The 17,341-nt window shown below is 39.7% G+C and overlaps 1 long non-coding RNA gene across 2 annotated transcripts in view; it reads left to right on the plus strand.

Moving 5' to 3' along the window:
- LOC136997244 (uncharacterized) overlaps positions 1-17,341 on the plus strand; it is a 240,932-nt gene that overhangs the window by 179,010 nt on the left and 44,581 nt on the right. Inside the window, exon 2 of one of the 2 annotated variants that reach the window (XR_010888060.1) lies at positions 10,415-10,488. The exons of the other annotated variant lie outside the window; for it this stretch is intronic. This is a non-coding gene — a long non-coding RNA (uncharacterized lncRNA). Of the gene's footprint in view, positions 1-10,414; positions 10,489-17,341 lie in introns of those variants that run through there. 2 annotated transcript variants of the gene reach the window in all.

Consider the following 17,341-nt stretch of genomic DNA (forward strand, 5'->3'; position numbering starts at 1 on the left):
ATGATAAAGTAAGTAAAACGTTATTATAAATTAATGTTAGCTGTTTTAAATATTAAGAATATTATTTTATAGAACACTACAATAACGCAATAAATTTTATCTGAATTTTATAGCACAATTTCATAACCAGTATATAACAAATCACTCTTAATGTATTATAATTATCCAAACGCTGCAAAAAAATGTTTTATTTTTTATTAATAAAATTTATTTGCGCGTTTGTTTTACAGAGTCACAATTTTTGTGTTTGCATTTGACAAAATAAATTTGCTACAAAATTGTAACTAATCTGTGTATTTTCTATTTTCCATTACATTACAATTTAAAGTTACTTATCTGACAAAATAAAGTCTACAACATTGTATTAGTTTTTTCCGAGAGATTTTTCTCAGTGTATGTATTAAGGACGGTATTTATGGTCGGCACAGTTCTCGATGAATATAATACAGTTTTGTGATTATACACTTATCTGCCGTATTTGTGCTTGTCGTTTACAAGACTTTATAATTTTTCGCATATTTTTTTTTTTTTTTTTTTTAATGCACTTTAACGATATTTGCTTATACTTTACGTTGCCGAGGAGACGCTGCTTTTTGAGCTCTATTTTCGCAGACGACAAGGAGAATGTAATTTTTACATCAAAGAAGCAAGGCGAGGAAAAATGCGGGAAAGCACAAAGAATAGCCGTCACGTAGAAGATTTTCTATTTGTCTTTGTCCATAGCTTTCCGCGAGTAGTTTTCATCTTTTCGAAGGGAAACGAGAATATACGCGTTTGCCATCTGTGCCGCGATGCCGTGGCAGTGTGTAGCGGCGAAAATAAGTAGAAGAGGTGTTAAAATACCAAATGCAGTGGGGAACGGTGAAAGCAGTCGAGCAAACAGAACCGACCGCCCCCCTTTCTCACATTTTCGCAAATTTTGGTTCACTAGGCGGAGTGAACCTTTACGCGAGTTTTATGGATACGATGGAACTGATGCATGCCTATAAGCACCGTAAAAGACGGCACACATAAATATACTGGGTGTTCAATCTTCCGAATCTTGACATTTTTATGTGTGAATAGTTCAATCAAGGCTCATAAAATATTTTCACTTATATTTATGTATTTGCCGGTTGATATATATGAGCAGGACCGAGATTATACCGTTGATTATTTATTTAACGTGTATGTGAAACAATAATAAATTTCCATACACGCGATCTCAAATTTACAAGAATATTTCATCACCTTAAAAGCAAAGCGATAAAAGTGTCATATATTTGTCCTGTTTTCCAGCACAATCTTGAAAGTATCTCACAACATTTTTAACCGACTGGATGTATTTGCTTACTGCAAATTCTGGGACACCCTGTAAGTACGCGCGGAATGCTACTTTATATTCGGCATACAGAAAGCCTGGCGAGGAGTTGTTTGACTACGCGGTAGTCGTCGAGAGAGTACTGTCTCTCCTCACACAGTCGGGCAATAGACCTGTGTCTCTCTATGTACCAGGTGCCTTGGAAGTAAAGCTGATATTGCCTGAAGGCTATAAATAAAACGACCTACATGCATCTTTATCATCTTGTTACGTATACTCGGACAACACTGCTTTCGCAGCCCTTTATTAATGTCTACAATGTTTGCTATAAGCCGTTCGGATGCTCCATATTTATCACATAAATGTCAGTATAAAATGCCATGTGTAACATATTTCAGTTACATAATTTCATGTACAAAGGCAAGCAATAAAAGAGGTATGTGTGTATATTGTGTAGTACGTGAAGCGATATTCGTGGATGGACCAAATAAGGCAATAGGCGAGAGGCGAGTTTTAAGCTGAGAATTCGGCAGTCGCGAACAATTTTGATATTAAGAAAGACGGTAGCGGCGCGGACAAACTTTGTTTTTATATAACATACAGAACGTCTCTCACAATATCGCGGCTTGGAACAATAAAAGTTCGACAGTAATGCTAATTCTGTTATGTAGTACGAGGTATACCGGTTCTTGTGTAACGCGAACAACTTTTCGCTTTGATGCATAGGGATTCTTTACGTTCGCTGCAAAACTTTTTCCACGCCGTCTCATTATCTCGAGAAATGTCTTAAACATTCCCCGTCATACTCTTTTTTGTTTCGCGGACTCCGTTGTAAATGGAAAGTACGCGTGCAACTTCCCAATGCCGGGTACAAGATAATTTCTGATACCTCTCTCTAAGAACTTGTCTTTCCGCGTAATCGAATTATGTCGGAAAAAGTCTCGGAATTTATCTCGATGAATATTTTTCCTTTAACTGTCTAACGTGTGTGAATAACGGCCGTCTTGAGAAAATGCAGAAACTGTAAAACCTAGACCCGCGATCTTTCCAACTTCCGCGAACAATAAGACGAAGTGCAGAGAAAAGTTGAGTGAATAGAATTGTATTTTAACAGAAGGATCGCAGTCATGCTACTTTCATGTTTATTTCAAAAGTTTCGATCTTCGTTGTTCGAAGCATTTTTACAATCACGAATCATAATGCATATCAATCATTATATTGAAAAGACGATAACAATGAACAAGGAAAGGATTGAATGCTTTTCAATAGAATAAAATTTTATTATTTATTCTTGTAAAGTATATTTGTTCAGAATGTTTTATGCATAACTGAGAAATGTATATTGAATATAAATAATTTAATATACGCAAAAATGTATATATATGTATTAGCAGAAATCTAACGAAATTAGTGCAATATAAGAAAATATAGGGTAGAAATTATTTTATGATAAAAAATAAAAGTGTTCTAAGAAAAATAGAGAAATTACCAATACATGCTAAGAATATCTATCTGCAGTAATGAGAAAATGATGACAGAAAGAAAACGGGTATGAAAATCAAATAATGAAAAACTGAAATAATTGTAGTAGTGCAGATATACGGGAGCTAATTGGATCATATGGTGGATAAGCGATAAAGCACAGTTCGAAAGAATTGTTTGAAGGCGAGAATACAAAGAAGACAAAGAGATCCCTGATGGAATGGGCGGCATGATGGCGCGCGCTTAGCCCGGGAGCTAAAAACGTGCCAGAACAGTTATAGGTCGGAGGAGGGCCAAGTCCCGGCACGAAGAGTGCGAATTTCCCCGCTGCATTGTCGAGTATTGTCAACTGCGGTTAACCTACCTGTTGGAGCACAAAAGAGAACCCGGCTGGTGTAGCCTTTGCGATCCTGGCACTTGTCCTACGGGAGATTTTCTTGAAGGGTCTTACTTCAGCCCCCGGGTCGAATTCACTTCGGCCTCGCACAATTCGAATTTTACTAACTTTGTTCTGCAAAAGCCCGCCATTATGGATAGAAGAGTTTCTTTGAATCACGGGAAACGCTAAAATTTTTTTTATCGACTTTAAAGGGAATAATATATGTTTTATTTTACAGCAATATTATTCACTGTGACGCATTGCTCTCGATACAACTTACAATCAACATTAAATTGCTATTTAGAATCTTTGATTGATATGAGAAAAAAATTAATTATCATGTGTGATTTTGTACGATAATTAATATCAATCGCGCCAACAAATTTAGGATGACAGCATGACGCCCGTCTATATATCCTTCACTCCTTCTCTCGAAGTTTATTTAATCTGGAAAATGTCCAGAGAGCGGATAATTAGCACGACAATTGCCAAAGTTTAATTGGAAATCCAGGCGAACCTTACCTTTCTATGAGTTCCTATTTGGCATGCGCGTGTAGGTGAGACGGTATTGTAAGTGGACAATTCGATGGGCATGATGCTAGGACAAAATCGGAAGATGCCGTGGAATGATAAAAATCTGCCGGTCATGATTGCTTCGACGGCAATTTCGAGTTTCATCGATACGGTCAATAATCGAAGACTACGTATTTCTATTTCAAAGAACTAAGGCATCCTCTCATATTATAACTATTTCAATCTGATATTTTTGTCATATTTTATTCGCGATTTATTCTCGAATAAATTCCGAACAAATGTGAAGCTTTAAAATAATTTTTGTAATTGATATATTTTTTAAAATTATATTTGATGGACATTAATGCAATATGGTATTTTTTTCAATAATTTGCACAAGCGATTGAACATTAAAATATTTTATATCCGTATGTGTTATTTTTATTAAAATTATATGTTTATTTTATATTTTATATGATCTAATCAGAAAATACTGAATATTATTAAAAATAAAAAAATTACCTTTACAAATAAAAGGAATAAAAATTATTTTTTCAACAATACACAACAGTTATATCGATCCCCACATCTTATACAGAATACAATTTTTTAAATTTACATACGAATTCTATCGTGATTTTCAAATTTGTTTATATTTCTGACATGGTATATTGTTTAGTTTTCGATAAAAATATTGTTGTAAGAGCGTTGTTGTACACAGTTGTGTTTTTTGGTTCAGAATCGTTATTCACAGCCGAAGAGAGAGGGGGGGGGGGGGAGAGAGAGAGAGAGAGAGAGAGAGAGAGAGAGAAAGAGAGAGAGAGAGAGAGGTTCAGAATATTGCAAAGGAGCATTAAAGAAGGGAGCATAGTTTTCTTTCGGCGAGCACAAAAGTATAACGGGGATGAATTAAGATCGATCCACTTAACCGCTTGTCAGGAATTCGGGGTGCGTTCGTGGGATTTCACGTGGCCGAATCAAACGAGGCGACCGAAAGAGCGGGAAAGCCCCCGCGTCGAAATAAAGTTATAAAAGGCCGGTCGGCTGTCGGTGTAGCTCACCCTTGTCTACGTTATGCGTACGAATGAGTTATTCCTTTGCCTTAATTCCACTCCATTAACTCAGGTACTTAAGTGCCAGTAAGTACACGAAGGGTGGGCGCGTCATTAAAGGCATAAACATACCTATATACGCGCGGCGTGCGCTGGAGGAGGGTTGCGAGTCGCAGCGATGCAATAATTTCATTTGGGGGCGACGCGACTGCGGACTGTCGGCAATGCGTGAACTATCGGGGATAAAGGGAAAATATTGCGTCGCATAAACGGCTCTTTTGTGTTGCACGATCGTGCAGCTGCATTTCATATTTGTGGCATGCTGTAAATAGAATCCTTCAAATCGCAGTGGTCGAAAAGACTAAATACGTCACTCTGATGTTTTCAGCTGTTTACCGGACTTGAACACCTACATGTTTACTCGTGTATTCGCGTAATCCCATCTGGTTTTTATTCGCGAGTGGAACTCGATAGCATGCAACGTAAGCACGGGATATTTACGGCAATTATATCACTGTATATCGAGTCAGTTATTTTCGTAGAACAAGAAAACTACTTTCGGCGAAGTAGACGGAGCTGAGTTAAAGACATTTAAAGTTTGCGTGACAGTTAGTTTCATAGAAGTAATTAAAACTTTGTTCAACTAGAGTGACTTTAATCATTAATTAACACATTGTTAACAATGGCATAAGCTGGGGCAACTTTTTAATTCCGGCGGAGTTTCTGGATGGCTGCCCGCATACGAATTATCTACTCACCGATAGTAAAATTATATAGGTTTTTTTTTCTTTTTTTTTGCAGATGATATGCGTAACGTATCGCGCGTGAAAGTAATACAATGTAATTGTTATCTCTATTTAGTAATTTCGCCAAATATTTTGGTTTGGTAAAAGTATTTTAATTTAACGTATACATTTCGATGGAATATCTGTACGAAAATCGAATTGCTAAAAAGTCAGAGACGATCAAACGACTTACACGGACAACGAAGATGAAGATTGTGTAGCGTACATTGAAAGGATTGCTTCGTGGGTCACGAAGGAATTAATTCGTGGAATTACCATGACCATAATCGCTTTAGCGCCCGGACCGTGCAAAAAGGCCGAAGGTATAAGAGCCTTCAAATTAGTGGTGCTTTTTAATGTAGAACCGACATTTAATCCCATTGAGCCATTTTTTCTTTTATTCTCGGAATAGCTGCCTGTCTGCTTTAAGATCGATCTTGCTAATCGAATACCGAAATATCGTTGAAATTTCGGTTGTAATAATAATTATAGTGCAGTAAGTAGTAAAATAAACGAATGAGAAGTTATGAAAGCAAATATATAAAAAATTTTCAGCATATATATGCAAATAGTTTAATATTGTTTTTAATTGTTAATACGTTCATAATATTTTAGTTTAATATTTTGTAAAAAATGAATATAATATTTGTGTCTAATCACAAAAATTAAAAAAAAAAAAAAAAAAAAAAAAATTACAATTGATACGAAATTTTAATGTAACAGAATATTTACAGAAGTTTTCACTGGTTTTTTCTGGCTTCACGTAATATTTTCAAAGCGAAAAAGTTTCCAAACACAGTTTGAAAACAATAATGTAACGTAAAAAAAATAGAAAAAACTATTACTACCGCCAATAAACTCTAAAATTTACATATCTAAATAGATAAGAACTTACCAAACATAAATCTGCCGAGTAATAAGGCAAATATTCAACCAATGTATAACTCCATATATCAAGAGGTACAAATAGAAATTGCACTTTCATAGCAAATTCGCTTGCTATTCGAAAATAGCATTTTGCTCATCGGCATTCATGGTAATCTGTTCAACACGCCTCGGCAGACTGATATTAGGGGTGCCGCGATACCAATGTTAAGCGATCGTGGTATTAGGTTATCGAGCGAAAGGGAGCAAATAAGTTCACCCGTAACGGGCAGGAGGGTTAAACGGGACGCGCATTACCTATTGCAAAGAACGACATTCCAAAATCGAAGAGATGCGGCCTGAAAGTCGATATACGAAACGAGCGTTTTTTGCTGAAAAATGGACCGCGCTATTTTGAGAGTGTCATAGGAATTGGGGCGAAAAAAAAAGGTTGAAGGCCATTTCGCTACTCCGCGTTTGTTAACAACGACATGATCACCATATAGCCCGCAGTATTTTATATCTGTTCTCAATAGATCGCGTATTTCAGATCAATAAATTGCACTGACGTCGTAAAAGATAATGTGACGAAGAGAAGCTTTATTTACGTTATGTGATAATTACGTTAGATGATAATTCATCATATTAAGATTTCAAATATAGCCTAACTTATATAAAATTATGTATTATTCTACAAGAATTTTTTTGTCATTTTTTTGCCGGATTTAAAAGAACTATGCAGATAAAAAACGTCAACTTTAAACATTTTATAAAATAAGTTTATATTGGAAAGAATTTATTTCCAGAAAATAACTTGAGCAAAAGAAAGATTATTTTGTACATAATAATTTATGCAATTCTTATAATTATATATAATATTTAAGGCTTATGTATACCACAGGCATATACTAAACTTGTAAATATAGAGATTAGTTTTTAAACGTAAAGATCCACGTGACAGTTTAAGTTTCAAATATACAGAATTATGAAAGCTATTTTCGACATTTGAATTCAGAATTCAATCAGACGCATTCGCCGCGCAATGTCCGAATAATGGATGGCCGTGGTTTTCATCAAATTCAAATTCTTGAATAAATTCCGTCGTCTCGCGAAGGAATCCGTAGTCGTTTCGACAATTCTGTCGCACCGTGCGCGTTGTGACGGCCGCGCAAATTCGACCTCCGGCAAATCCCTGAATCACAGGCGAGGCGTCGTCGCTCTTTTTCGGAAACGGGCGGAAAATCAGGGATTCCACAACGCCACGAAGGCTCGGGAAAGCTCGGTTGGATGGCAGAAGGATTTGCTCGCAACCCGAGAGGAATGAGATTCGGTCGGTACTCTTGGTAACATTCTCTCTCTTTCTCTCTCTCTCTCTCTCTCTCTCTTTCTTTCGTCCTGTTTGAAGCTCGAGACACTGGACTCGGTAATCGATATACGCGTCTAGTGTGCTTTCTTCCGCCCCTCCTACTTTCTTCGGGTTCCGTCGCCTCCTCTTTCCCTTGATTCCACTTTCGGCGTACTGTCGCGTCGCGTCGCGTCGCGTCGCGTCGCATCTCCTTTGTTTTCCCGACTGCTTTTCGCGGACGGAATCCTCTTTCGAAAAAATACCCGTGAATCCTTCGAATCTGTTGTCGTCCAGCCTCTTCCTCTGAATTTCCCCTCTTCATTGTTCCGAATCCCGCCGCGATTGCGATCTCCGTGTCTGCGGCTAAAAGAACCACTTCTCTGCGCGGCCATCCGTTATCTCCTGTATATGTTATTTCTTTTTTCGAGCCATCTCGCTGTCCCTTTGTTCGGTGCACGCGGACATCGAGGGATTGGCTTATGGTTATCACTTCCCGAGATAGGATCTGGGAAGGCTGGAAACATCTTTATTTTCTCAGCCGTTTCTCCAATTCGTTTTCCAGCCGCTCGCATGCGCACAACTGGTAGTAAAATCTCATTACCGTTGTAGGCAAATGTGACTTTTATGCCTACGTCCATTATTTTATCTTAATTTGGTTTAAATAGAAAATTATTACCCATACCAGAATTCAACGATTACGGTCCTGCATACCGTGGAAATATTATTCCGATTTTACTGCCATTGACCATAAAGATATTATTCACAATCAGAAATATTTCTGTGAATACCCCAGCGCGAAAATACGTGGCGCGTGAATTAACGAGATATTACCGCTTTACGTGTAACGACGTATTTACGATTTCGCATGACGGCGACTGCTCACGTAGAAACTATGTACTTGTTTACGGTTTATGGGGCTATTGCCGGTATAATATAGTAGTCTGTAACGGGCGGGTATACTATGTTTACACGAGCGGATGGCAATGTGTTAATCGAAGCGTTCGCGCACTCCAAATTACCCTCAATGGCACCAGGCTACGTATCCACTGGCACGTAATTGTTATCAAGTATGACAATCGAAATTTATTATTATTGTTATCATCGTTCTGCGCCACACGTCGACGATTCTCTCACGATACGATTATACATCGTAAACATGTAATTCGCAATTTACTTCCGCGCGATCGGATTATTATCAGAAACAGACGCTTTAAGTTGCGTTCCCGGTGTGCGCCGGTGCGGACAGTCATCTGGCGCTGGAGCTCGGCCTGAATTGGAAACTCGTATTATGATAAAACATTGCACTTGAAACAGATGCGCGCGTATAAATTACACCTCGCCACTTATATATCCCCTCATCAGTCATTCGCTTTTACGCCCTAAGCGAGTTTTCGGGCACATCCCCGGACAACTTGACGGATTAGCCTCACAATATGATGTTCTGGGAATTGAGCGCTGTGCGGTGTAGCTTTCATATGGCACTGTGACAACGGTTGACAGCGGTGTGAAGCAAAATTTAACTCCTTTTCCACTGCTGATTAATTCAGATGCACGATGATGCACACTTAATTTTAGAACGCGACGCGGATATTCTCTTTTGCATATTTTATTCCTTATGATTTACGTATATGTGTTTACGCATGATTTACACCGCACATTTAAAACACTTTATTTTTTAATTAACAAATGGTAGAAAGATTTATATACGAACAATGTTAGTATCATATTTTTGTTGCAACATTTATTATTATTCATACCAAGAGCGTACAATATTTTACGCATCAATGTATTGATTTATATATTTTGGAAAAGTCAAATATTCTATTATTATTTCTATTTAACACATCTCTACAAAAGTTATTCCATTGCAGTTTTTTTTTTTTTTATAACGAAAGATTCAAATATTCGAAAAAGGAAGCAAGTTTTTCCTTAAAAGAACCCATGAGTGCATCGGTCGGTGCCAAGTCGTTACACACGCGCTTGTGATCCCGTCTAAGGACATTGGGGTTACAGGTCCATGGTCCTCATGGGCGAGCCTTGCGGTAGAATTCCGGGATTGGTAAGAAAGTTTCGTTGCCGAAGTTTCAGCCATAGGCACAAGAGGTGGGTGGAGAGTGCCTTGAAAGGACTTGCAACTTGACGCGGGGGAACGGGGAGAGAAGACAAAGCGTATATCTTGGATCCAGACCGACCATTCTAGTCCTTCGCGTTGAATCTTACTCTCGCTACCTTCCATCGCCGGTTCGGGATAAGAAAACGAGGAAAACTTGAAGCACACTCCTCGCTGCACACTAATCCTTCTCGCCCTTCTTTCCTCTGTTCTTTGCGGGCTTAAATTTGTTTTTCTCTTTTGCTCAATAAACGGCACACTCATTTCGTCCGCCTTGCATGCAACACACACGTGCGTGCGTGTGCGCGCGCGTGTGTATGTGTGTGTGTTTATCTTTTTCTTTGCTTTCATTTTTCTTCTTTCTTTCTTACGTAAGATCTTATTTTTAATAGTTAGCTCATTATATTATCATGATTATGCAACTTTGCGGTAAAATATTTCGGTACATTTATCGTATTTTTTTTATGAACGAGATATATCTGTTTTGATAATTTATGTTTCTGGATTGAGATAAGATCTTGAATTTAAAATTGTGTTTATAATATTTGACGAGTAATTAATGTTTTGTTTTTTTTCTGTTACAGGTGAGTGTTTTTTTAAACATTTTTCCGGTGGCTCCAAAAATATTTCGCTATACCTTTGACAACGTATGAGTAAGTTTTTACAAGGCATTAAATTTCTTTTTACTTTTATTTTATTTTTATTAACACATTGCTGGCAATTGTTACCATTTATATTATCAAATTATGTTTACATTTATGTTAACAAACATTTATGTTTACAAATTATGTTAACATTTATGTTTTCAAATAAAAAGATAAAATATCTTTACATAATGAAAGAATTTATCATGGATTTGATATCAATGTGTTAATTAATATATAATAACTATTATTTAATGAATTATTTGAATTCTACTACTGCAAAGTTTTTTTTTGCTACTTATTCGTATTAATTAGGATAACAAAAATATTTCACAACTATTTGTGAGAATAATTATATATAAAATTATAATTACTTATATGCGGAAGTTATAAAAATTATTGATAGAGGTTTAACAAATATTCACAATTAATTTTAAACGTTCTAATACTAATAACATAACTAGAAATTTAGGAATGTTGAATATTATGATAATGAACGTACACGGATATATATGCGTAACAATAATATTTCCATTATGATAATATTTCATAATATAATTGAATGTAATATAACTTTAGTGTTTAAAGGGTTAATAAGGCGACGATGCTTTGGGGATTTAAATCGTTATAAAAGTGTTGGCACGTTTAACGTGATTCATGTCTGACTGTGTGATCCGATTGTGGGAGAGCTAGGGGAAAATGTGCTCGCGGAAATGGACACGGTAGCGACTTTGCCACTGCCGCGCTGCTCTATTCACGTTCTAATCTGGGCCAATGAAGCGTCCGTTGCTGGCATGAATGAGTAGAGTGCTTACTCTACCAGCACGTAAGTGACCATAAATGTGTGCGCCGTCGGTGAAGGGCGACACCGGTGACGATGACGACTACGACGATGACACATTTACTCGAAATAGAAGCTCGCGTAAGGCCCATAACGGTGTACGATGCACGTTCGCTTGCGGTTCAACTTCGCTCAAGTCGCATAATGATTCGCTGTGCTCATTTGGGGCGGTGTTCCACGCTCGTGATGGAAAATGGAATCGTGTGGACCTGACGAATAAACACGTTCATGCCTACGCGATTGCTGCCTCTGATTTGTTGCTAAAAAAAGAGAAAACTCGCGAAAGCATATAAAAAAACTGGGTCATCTGATTCGAATGACGGAAATTTAAAATCGAAAATTAAATCAAGTGCAAGAATACGTCGTTTATTTTAGGGATAGCATGTATTTCTGAAATTATTCATACATTCGCGAATAATGACGGCGCATTAAAGTTATACAATTGTAAAGGTCACAAATGCACTGAAATACGCGATATTGCGATTGATCCGCTTCATTTTTAGTCGAAATATTTTACAATCAACGGAGCGTGTCGACGGTAGATTTTCGTGGGAAATAGGAGACGACTCGAGTTATCGCGATCGTGTATGCACATATCCTGCACGCAACTTGGAATATATTTATTGCATGGAAGGTACGCCTCGAGGCGAGCAAATGTGTACACGAGTATATGTAGACAATATTCAACGTAGCTCGTAATCTTGCCAAAGTTCGGGCCAGCGATGAGAAACTACGCTGGATTGGTTTCGAATATACTGGGCATTCTCTAACGGGACTTGTATCTTTCATCATAAAATCATAATTACATGTGTTTAAGAAGTGTAAGTATTTTTTATGGAATACATGAATTATTCATACGCGTAAAAATGTGTTGCCAGTTTAAAAACTCTGAAATTGTGCTGAATAAATTTTACTTTCAAAATAACAAGTCGAGTGATTACGAAGAATATTAAAGATAAGCTGATTTTACAAAATTAATATATCAGATATAAATAGTAGGAAAATCAAATTAAAAAAAAAAAAAAAAAGCGAGTATTGCTATCTACATTATGAAACATAATAGAATTATTAAATATTTCTCCCTCTTTGATAATATTTCCACTCCAAGTTTTTCTCATTTTCATGAATAATGCTCTTACTGCATCGGTCGAGCAAAGCATAACGGTGATCATTGAGGCCGGAAAGAGGATACGGTTGAGGCAGAGAAGATCGATAAGATTAGATTTAATTGGACGCGTATGAAAGCATTATTCATGAAAGACCGACGATTCGAGTTCAGCCATTCGATCGCTATCAATTATTTATTCTGGCGATGATTAGGTAAGAGTATCGTCGGTCACGTATAATTGGACACCAGCAGCTGTCCCCCACTCCCTATCATTTCGGAGACACCCTCGAAATCCGTCCGCTCGCGACAATTACGGCGGCGTAAGCCGCATTATCTGCGGTAACGTGTCTTGCAAAAAAGGCGTTCTCTCGCATCCAGCTGGATCTCTTTTCTTCGTGCGCTTTTTTGCTCGACCGCGCAGTAATCGTGCTCGCGAGGCAAATTATCGCCACGGACACTTCTTTCGGTTAGGATTAAAAAAGTCCACATGGCGTCACTTGTCCCAGTTGCTGACTTCAATCTGTAAACGCCACGTCTTTTTTCTTGCGCACGTTTCTTTTTCACGCGGTACGAGAAAGTCTCGTTGGATACGCGCCAGCGGGGTCGAGAGCGCGACAGCGACGTCGATCAAACACAGAGCCGAAGACATCGATTATTGTAATCGGGTGTATGTAAATTTGCGGGGATTACATGATTGACGATCCATCAAAGACGCCATGCAGATTCGCGGAACGGATCGTTCCGTGCTAAGATCGGATGCACGGTAACGAGATAAATGAAAGCGGATCGATTTTAAATGCATGGCGCGCTGCACTGGCGTTGCGTCGCCCGGCAGCATCTGCAATGCTGATCGTTGATGTATCAATTTCCGTCGCGCGATGGCTCTCCACCTCATAAGAAGTCGCCGTAACTCATATGCATGCTGAAAGACGTCCGGGATCGGTAATGCGCGCCGTTCGCATAAATCAACGAATAATGCAAATATTTACTGATTTATGCGTATCGCTCTGCGACGACGTATCTCTTACCGAAAGTAGCACAGCTTAGGAGCGCTGCGAGGCGCGCGCAAACAACCGCGAATCCACAGACGGGATCGCGAAAGGAGCGACGCGCACGGTCCGGGGTTGACTTCGCGTCAGCGGATCTTCGCGATCGCGAAAAACTGGGTCGATTTTAAATACGACTCGACGATCCGCAATGCGACGATCGTAAATAGCAGCACGTCCGTCCGTTCGTCTATTTCCCCGTCTCTCCCTCTTTTCTCCTTCATTATCGTCATCGTTCATGTTCTCTCTCTTCTGCGCTAATTTTCTTCCATTTTAACAGCCTCAATTTTCCTTTCGATGTCTGCTCTTTGTCCACCGTGGAACACGTAATGAGCTAACGAGAGGGAGAACGCCTCTTTTTATGCGCAGAAATCCGCTGGTCTCTTTGCATACCACTCGTCACTCTGCAAACCGCGATCTGTGTCCAGGACATATACCGGGTGTGCTCACGTCTACCATCCTCTGCGCGTCTTTTTTCGGACGACGAAGAATGCGCGGAATGCGATTTGCGCGGTACGTCCGATTGCAAACTGGAGCGAATTCACCGGAATGCCGCGTTACCGTGAACACTTTTCGGCGGACATTTGAAATTTCTACATGGCCAATTTAAATTTTAATCCTGAAATCATAAAAGTCGATTCTTAGCACCAAATTATTTTATTCTACATTTCTGCACACTGATACTTACCGGTATTAATTATGTTGGAAACTCTGTGCACAAATACGTGCATTACAAATCGAGAATATCATGGGAAATTTTCTGTTTGTTTATAAAATACATTTATATAAATTTGTCTCCGCGGCAAGATAAATTAATCACGCTTAGAGTTACCGCAACCGGATTTATTAATAGACAACAGAAGGAATGGGGAAAATGGAGGGACCGTTCTTGCAAAAGGCGAGAATAAACGCGAAGTTGTCTTTAACGAGAGAGTGTCAGTCGACGACGACGACGAGCGACGTCGAAAGGGCGCGAACGACTGACTTTGGTCATTAACCACTCGCAGAGACCTTTTCGCGGATCATGCTTTCCCCCCCTTAATTAGCGGTGGCTGGATTTGTGCCAAGAACGCCGAGCTTAGCCCGCGAGTAAGGGCGCTGCGCGTCTTGTGGCCGCGAAACGACATCCAAACCGCAAGCGTTTCGCATTCCGACCGGCCGCACAAATCTCGCCGATACGCGCGTGTGACGTTCTGCTCGGAAACAGACGGTACGGACAACGGGCGCGGTCGTCCTCTCTCGACGAGGGATGCCCCGAGAAACATAGTCCCGCGGTTTCGGGACGCAGTCTGGGATCCGTCGTATAGTTTCACGGCTTGGTTAATATGTCCGGAGCACTTGATTGCAGTCGAGGTTCGCGGCCGGACAAGCGCGTAGCTAATTATAGACGTTAATTGAAGGGATAAGCAGATGGAAATGCTAAATCTGGAAAAATGATGAAGAAATTTTCATTATCCTCATTAGCGTTAAACATATTATTTTGTGTCTTGTTATAATTCAATGCTACTAAAATATGTATATTATGGGAGAAGAGAGTATAATAAATGAAATGTGCATGGAATATCTTTATTTATAAATATTACGCGTTACAAAATTGCTAAATTATATTGAATATTAAATATCTTCAACCTATAATTATTTCATATGTGAAAATACATTTATCAAATTTAATCGTTACGTGCCTACGCATAATTGAAGCACTTAAATAAAACGTTAAGCTATGTATAACAAATTTGCAAATGAGATTAATGAGATATTTTTCTCTCCGTCAATGTCGAATTTATCCCAAAAAGTGTCTAAAAAGCTCGGAAATAGATGAACACATTTCTGTAGATAAATGTCAGATTTAAGCCTTTTTTCCCACGTGATTAATCGTGTAATTGCATCAGCATCAGATACGATATTAATGGTACAATTTTGCGAGACAAAACGCGAGATACGGCAATAGAATGAATAAACAATCTGGACGATTCCCGGATACGCGAGCTCGGAATAATTTTGTTTTCTGGAGAGCTGGAAGCAAAACTGGCACCCTTTCTTCTTCCATTTCGCTCTTAGCGTGTCCCCTCTTGAAAATGAAGAAGGGGGTTGGGACGGGTCGCCAAAGGGCCGCCTGCGGGGTTTACGACCCTCGAAAGGCCCTTGGCTAACGACGTTACGCGTCCACCGACGCGCCCGGTATACTTTAGGAGCTCTCCAATTAATTATTCCGCGGGATTTCGCTCCGATTTAATTACGGTTCTTACCGTTTCGGCCTTCCTCCACGGTCTTTTTCTCTTTCTGCCGCAAGGCTCCTACCTTATCGTACCTCGGCTCTACGCCGCTCGATCTCGAAAGGCGAAGATGTGGACGGATTTCTTAATTAGGCGAGGCGACGCGCCGTAGTTTAATTTTCTAGAGAACCGTCCGTTCACTCGTCCTTTCGTTCAGTCGTTCGTCCGGGCCGCGACCGTTTTGCCGATCGTAATTAGTTTCGAAATTATAACGTTAATACCAGGTGCTATAAATACGACTCGGGGAGTCTCAGTAGTGCGGTGCGCGAGTGCCGCGTTTAGATATTAAATTGGACGCGTTGCGACGGAAAGTCGGGAAATCCGACGCACGAGTTATTGGCCGGTAATCGAATCGCGACATCGGCGACGCGCTATTCCTTTTTATCGATTGGCAATTCCCGCTCGACGTCGAGCGATCATCGGAATCCGAGCGGAAGTCGTATAAATAATTCGCGAGGGGGCGTTTTCCCGTTCGTTTAGACGAGTCGTCTCTCTCAATTATCATAGAGCTCTCGATTGGGCAGCTAATTCAGCGTGAACTCGGCGTACGGCTAACGATCGAAAGGGAATTGCGATGCCGCCTATTTTCCACCACCCGTTTTTTATAAGCATGACGAAGGTCATCACCATGGGAAATCCCAGTCGGCGAGAGGTGGGAACGTGAATACACGCCACGATCAAAACGATTCCTCGCTATTTCTCGAAGCCATTAGCGGCACCGGGGCTGTTTGCGGATATCGATAAATTGCGGGGGAGCGCGCGGACTGCAGTCTCTAAAGAAACCGAATACACGCGGACGATTTATCTCCTTCTATGCGCTATGACAGGACATCGGTCGAGTCAACGTTCAACGAAAATTGCATTTCCGATACATTTAGATCTCGCATGAGATAAAAAGTTGAAAGGACTATTATACGCGACGTGACGAAGATAAGATTTATTCAGATATTTATATCTTGATTTCGTAACACTTTTCACATAATATAATCGCGATCTTTATTTTTTCATAATTATTTCGACGTGATAAGCCGATGATGGATGAGCGTGTTGAACTTGGGAGAATTACGCACAACCGAGATCAGTTTGTGGTTGCGGCCGATCGCGGGAACGTCGTACTAACAACGCTCGTTCACGAAGGGTCGAGCATCCCGCACTGACGTGGCATAAAATTCCAACGATGCCCGCCCTCCCCGGGGTAATCTCCACGGTAATGTCTTCTTCCGTGGCGCGCTTATACATATTATATATATACATATGTATATATATAGATAGATATATATATGCGTTCGTCTCTAAAATGAATTCAGGGGCCTCAGAGTGCCACGTTTGCTTTGCCGTCTATTCTGTTTAGAAATTTCCGTCCGAACCCCACCCGCGACACGCCGGTCTAACATGCGAAATTTAATCTCTTGGATGCACTCTGTAGAATTAAAATATATGCGGAGGGGAGCGCGAACTGCGCAATGAAATCGGAGGATTGTTTCGTTTGCGAGCTTCAAACGCAGCTTCGCCGTAATCACGGCGTAGCGTAACAACTCCGCCGAGCGATTAAATTAAAAAGGGATCTTACTCACCGGGGAGAGCACCGTCCTGCGATAC

The sequence above is a fragment of the Linepithema humile genome, chromosome 1, assembly GCF_040581485.1.
Source record: "Linepithema humile isolate Giens D197 chromosome 1, Lhum_UNIL_v1.0, whole genome shotgun sequence".
NCBI classification, from domain to species: Eukaryota; Metazoa; Arthropoda; class Insecta; order Hymenoptera; family Formicidae; genus Linepithema; species Linepithema humile.